The 6,169-nt window shown below is 47.4% G+C and overlaps 2 non-coding genes across 2 annotated transcripts; both read right to left on the reverse strand.

The window, feature by feature from the left end:
• Positions 1 to 1,429: 1,429 nt before the first annotated feature.
• Positions 1,430 to 1,530, reverse strand: LOC112205176 (small nucleolar RNA U13). The gene has a single exon (XR_002939023.1). It is a non-coding gene; the product is annotated as a small nucleolar RNA U13 (small nucleolar RNA).
• A 3,797-nt stretch (positions 1,531 to 5,327) lies between these two features.
• Positions 5,328 to 5,431, reverse strand: LOC112205165 (small nucleolar RNA U13). The gene has a single exon (XR_002939014.1). It is a non-coding gene; the product is annotated as a small nucleolar RNA U13 (small nucleolar RNA).
• Between the last annotated feature and the right edge of the window lie 738 nt (positions 5,432 to 6,169).

Genomic DNA, 6,169 nt, shown 5'->3' on the forward strand with positions numbered 1-6,169 from the left:
GCAGGGCTTTAGGAAAGTGAAATGCAGAAGCTCACTTTATTCTTCACATGTGGTGATCTTTTTCCTCTCACAAAACACATCTGAACCGCTCACCCGCGGCTCACACCTATAACATCTTGGAAGATGTGGTTGATCCCAGAGAGAACCTCAAATCCTAACACAACCTCCTTCCTCCAGGTTTTCATCCCTCACCCAAAATATGACAGTTTCCTCCAAATCAAGCCTGCGTGCAGGCCGTGTGACCTCCTCCCCCAGCATCTTAACACTGTCGGCTGCCTTGTGTTGAGCCTAACTGGCCAGTTGACTACTCCAAGTGCCCAGTGGTCAGCTTGCCTCCCAAGGTGCCACAGGACTCAGGACATTCCAACCAATGACCACATGATGGCTGTGCCAGGATTGAACTTCCCTTCCACTGAGTGAGTGGGACAGTGACCCCCACTGTCTGACTGTCTATAATTTCCATAGTAATGTCATCAGGGTGAACTCAGGCCTGCCTAAGAAGGGGTAGTGGCTGCACCTGCACAGAGTGAGCACCTTCCTGCTCACATCCTTCCTCACCAGGACTCAGTTTCTACAAATCCTCATGCCTCCCTAGGACATGCAGGTTGGGGGACAGTCTCTCTCCAAATTCTGGAGGAAAAAGCCATTATTTGCGTGTCTCAAGCTCATAGTTTTACAGTTCTGTCTACTTTGAGAATTCTTCCTCATCCATTCCCTCCATCTGTAGGGGAAGCATTCTAGTAAACTGGACTTTGGTTCTATGTTTGCAGGTCAGGAGTTGTGGTCATAGGCTGAAGTACCACGTCTGGCCAGGATTGGGACTCATAGTATACCTGTGTCTCAGGTGATCGTGGGAAGAGTGCTAAAACAGATGGCCCCAGTTGGAATCACAATTAGTGTCGAGAAGCAGATGTTCTCTAATTGCAAGGAGAGGGGAGGAAGTGCTGTTATCTGAGGACAGGAATGTGGGCAGCCCCAAAACAATGCATATCCAGACAGGTCCTCTAAGAGGGAGCTGCCTGTCCACAGCATTTCCATTTCCCATCTTGGAGGACTCTATGGATAAGTCCCTCAAATTGCCAACTGCTAACGCGAACTCTTCCACTCACAGGGTGACAGATGGAAGAAAAGGCAACATGCTAATCAGCGCGAGGCCTTGGTGACAGGTCACCCCGGGATGATCAAATACACAACACAGCCTGGCTCTGGGTTCCGACCGTTCCGATCCAGACATGTGTGCTGTTACAGGTACAAGCGTGTGGTTTCTAGCACCTGTTTTGTTTCAAAACAGGATCACTCCTTCCACACTATTATTTCTATTTATAAAAACAAGTTATAGGAGAAAAGGGATCTGCCCCGTCCTATATAGTTGACGGTGTGGACACACAAAGTGAACATTTGAGAATAAAAAGATCCTTCTATTTTTTATTGTGAGCTGGGTAATGTGCTGATGTAAGAAAACCTGGAGGAGGCACATCTCACATGTGCCCGTGAAAATTCAATCATCATGCTGATGAACTACAGAAGGATCTGCCATTGTATTCTTCATTAGGAAAGCCATGCTTATGTATCTCTGCTGTTACTGACATTTGTACGTGTGCTACTTTAACAATTTCTTAAGAGTGAACAAAAAACACATGGTGGAAATTCAACTTAACAAATTCAGTGTCCCTCACTAAGAAACGCCGTGAAACTATAGAAATGGTTCTCTTATCACCCATGTATATTACCTTTTGTCTGCATGCTACGAAGTCTATGTACTTGGTTATGTCTCAGTCTCTGTGACTTCATTGAGCAATTTCACATGGATGCAGAGGGTGGGAAGATAGATAATGGAGACTCCGAAGGGTGAGGGGGCGGGAGGGAAGGGATGATGGGAAATTGCTTAATAAATTCAATGTTCATTACTCTGGTGATGGATACCCTAAACGCCCCGACTTGACCACTGCACAATCTATGATTGTAACAAAATTGCACATGTATCCCATAAATTTGTACAAATATAAAAGAATAAATAACATTTTATTTATAATAAATAAATAAAATACTATTTATTCATAAATTTTTTCATTTGTAATAAGTAAAATATTTATAACAACATATTTTATTTATATTTATTATTTATAAATTATCATTTATTTATTTGTGTAAAGAACTAAATGGCACTCACACAAGGTCCATCTTGGGAGGATGATGGACCCTGGCTCCTGGAAGGTTTCCTCTGAGTCCTGCATTCCCCTCTTGGGCCCAAAGGGAGTGGGTCCCAGTCTGGAGGAGGAAGAGCTGGTGGACAACCCTGGAGTTCTGTGACCAGCAGAATCCTCGACAGGGTACTGGGAGGCCTTAAGAGTTGAGGTTTCCTCTCTGTGCGCCCAGAGGGAAGCAGGGTTGCTAGGGTCAGAGCCTGGCCTGGACTTCTGCCTAGGGTTTGCCTTGCTTTCAGTGGCCCTGGGCCCCCGAGTTAGAATTACAGGTTTCTGCTTGGGTGACTCTCCAGGGATGTGACTCAAAGGAGGGACAACAGTGCCTCCAAAGACACAGTTGTTCCTGGTCTCTGGGTCACCATGGAGTCCTCCAGCTAGAGGAGCCTCATCTGTTCAGGCCGAAGCTTCCCCGATAGGGTATGTCGTGCTCAGGCCTCTCTCCTTCCGGCTGTGCTGCTGAGTGACACAAAGTTGGAACTCAGATCTGGGGTCGCCTGTCTGCTCCCAGAGCCCATGAGTGCCGCTGAAACGGCCAACCTCAAGGAGCTGGGCTTGTGCTGCCCGGTGTGGAGCAGAGCTGCTCAATGTGGGGCCAGACACTGTTCCCAGTGCTGGGGGCATAGGAGGCAGCTGCAGAGCCAGAGGCAGTGGGTGAACCAGGGGGATGAAGGAGGGACAACAAAGAACATCTGGGTGCTAGTGGGGGTGACCAAGATGGAATCTGTAGATGATGAACCTCCAAAGCTGAGTGTGTTTTGGGATGCCCTGGCAGGTGGGCCCTGGAGCAGAGGTTGGGGCTGGAGCTGCAGCTGGGCTACCAGATCTCCAAACTGGAAACAGCGGTCAGAGGTGGGGGCTGCATGCTGCTGTCCATCAAGGACTCCCGCTACGGGCTGAGCGGTGGCTGAAAGGTTACTGGGAAGTTTTATAGTTGGGGTGCAGCTGCAAGACCTCAGTGCAGGAGGCTTGTGGTGTCCCTGGTGGAGGCCTTGCTGCCCCAGGGGTACGTCTGAAGGGCCTGGGCAGATGGGAAGAATCTCACACTGGGGCCAACATGAAGCCTTGCAAGGAAAGGCTGGGAAGGGGGAGTGGTGTCCCTGGGGGTGACCTCAAAGTCAGGTGCTGGCAGTCAAGGTGTGTTGCTCAGTGAGATAAGTCAGTCTGAAAAAGCTGCCTTCTCCATGACTCTGAGTGCATAATATTCTGAGAAAGAAAACTATAGAGACAGTAAATTGGACAGTTTAGTCTTAAAAAGGGGACACTGATCCAACTAGAATAATGATGATTGAATGAACTCCAGTGACTTCCACAGTACCTTCCATTGATTGCTTATCTGGATGAACTTGGTTGTGTGGCTGGTTGTGGATTTTTCTGACCCACTGCGTTGGTCCAGCAATAGAATATAGACTGTGCTGACATTTCAGGTACTACTTTCTGATCCTGCACAGAACATGCTCCAAAATGTATTACAAGAAAGACAACTATTGATATCTTGCTGCCAGAATTTCATAGAGAAATTCTTAGTAATTTAGTCAGAGTTCAAACTTTGAAACCCCTGTTCAAGCAACTCCATAGGAAGCCACCTGAATCTCAGCTGGGCTCTAGGAAGAGCTTGCAGTTTGGGTTGCACTGAAAGCCCAACAGACTGATTGTGTGGGCAAATATCTGCTTTTATGTGAGGCAATAGAGAGAGGCAGCCTATCCCAGTGAGCAAGAGCACAGCGCCTGGAGCCTCACTGGCTGGGTTCAAATCCCACTGAGGAGCTCTAGGTACCTGGCTACGTTGTATAGACCTCTGTATGCCTCAGTGCCTGGTTCTGAGAGGTTCAAAAGTCAATATGGTCTCTGTTATGCTTGAAGGCTAAAAATGATTGAATTCAGGTGAAGTCTTAAGTAGACTAGTTCCCTCTAAGCGTGCTAAAGTATTCACTCATTAAATGTTCCAAAGAACAAGCCGGACTCTTGGTAGTGGTTGAATGCAGACAAGGAGCTTGCATGGCTTTAGGGAAGTGAAAGATAGAGACTCACTTCATTCTTTACATGGGGTGATCCCTTCCCTCTCATGGAACATATCTGGGCCGGGTGCACGCGGTTCCTACCTATAACATTTTGGAAGATGTGGTTGATCCCAGACGACCTCAAATCCTAACACAGCCTCCTTCCTTCAGGTTTCCATACCTGACACAAAATATGACAGTTTCCTCCAAACCAAGCCTCTGTAAAGGACAAGTTCAATGGTGTGCCCTCCTCCCCCAGCATCTTCGCACTGTCGGGGGCCTCGTGGTGAGCCATCCTGGCCAGTTGACTACTCCAAGTGCCCAGGGGTCCAGCTTGGCTCCCAAGCTGCCTCAGGATTCAGGATATTCAAACCAACTGCCGCACGATGACTGTGCCGGAATGAACTTCCCTTCCACTGACTGGGCCTGGACTAGCAGGAATGGGAATTAACTGCAGATGTGGCATTTGGGCAGGTGCTTCAGTGGGAGAATCAGTGAAGACAGTGACCCCCACTGTCTCACTGACCATAATTCTGATAGCAATGAGATCAGGGTGAACTCAGGCCTGCCTAAGAAGGGGCGCTGGCTGCACTTGCACAGAGTGGGCACCTTCCTGCTCATATCCTCCCTCGCCAAGACTCAGTTTCCACAAACTCCTCATCCCTCCCTAGGCCCTGCAGGGGTTGGAGAGAGTCCCTCTCAGAGAAACCTGTCTGCCCACAGCATTTCAGATTTCACATCCTCGAGAATTCTATGTAGAAGTCTCTCAAATTCCCAACTGCTAATGCGACCTCTTCCACTCACAGGATGACAGCTGAAATGGAAGGGAAGATGCTATTCGGCGCCTGGCTGTGGGGGGACAGGTCATCATGAAATCTTCAAGTGAACAACAGCCTCACTCTGGGTTCCCATCGCTCCCATCCAGACGTGTATTTTTCATGTACAAGGGTATGATTTCTGAGCACCTGTCTTGCTTCAGAAACACAGTTGCTCTCTCCACATTATTATATTGTGTTTGTAAAAACGAGTTACAGGAGAAAAGGGACCTGCCCCATCATATAGAGTTGATAGTGTGGACACACACACAGTAAACATTTGACAAGAAAAAGTTCCTTCCATTCTTGATTGTTAGATGGGTAATGTGCTGATATTGTAACAAGGTTTTGGGAAGGCGCATTTCACACGTGCTCGTGAAAATCCAATCATCATGCTTATGAACTACAGAAGGATCTAAACTCCCATTCTTGATGTTAAATGGCACACCGATGCATTTCTGCTAGTTCAGAGTCACCAGACGCTTCTAGATGCTGCTGTAACAGTTGTTTGAGACTGCCATAAAAACCACATTCTACATATCAAATTAAAAAAAAAAATCAGTGTTCCTCAGCAGGTAACATTGTCAAACTCCAGAAATCGTTCTTTTATCAACTATGCACATTTCCTTTTCCCTGCATGCCACTAAGTCTATGTACTTAATTATCTCTCAATCTCTGTGAGCTCATGGAGCAATTTCACATGGATGGAGAGAGTGGGATGATAGATAACGAAGACTCAGAAGGGTGAGGGGGTGGGAGGCAAAGGATGATGGGGAATTGGTTAATAAATTCAGTGTTCATTACTCGGGTGATGGATACCCTAGAAACCCAAACTGGACCCCTGCACAATCTATGCCTGTAACAAAATTGTGCATTTTCCCCATGAATTTGTACAAATAAAAAGGAAAAAATAAATACATGCCACTCACACAAGGTCTCTCCTGGGAAGATGATGGACACTGGCTCCAGGAAGGTTTCCTCTGAGTCGTGCATTCCCCTCTTGGACCCAAAGGGAGGGGATCCCAATCTGGAGGAGCATGAGATGGTGAACGGCCCTGGAGTTCTGTGACCAGCAGAACCCTCAAACCGGGTACTGGTAGGTGGGAGAGTTGATGATTCTCCTCTCCATGCTAGGAGAGAAGCAGGGTTTCTA

This window comes from Pan troglodytes, chromosome 10, assembly GCF_028858775.2.
Source record: "Pan troglodytes isolate AG18354 chromosome 10, NHGRI_mPanTro3-v2.0_pri, whole genome shotgun sequence".
Classification (NCBI taxonomy): Eukaryota; Metazoa; Chordata; class Mammalia; order Primates; family Hominidae; genus Pan; species Pan troglodytes.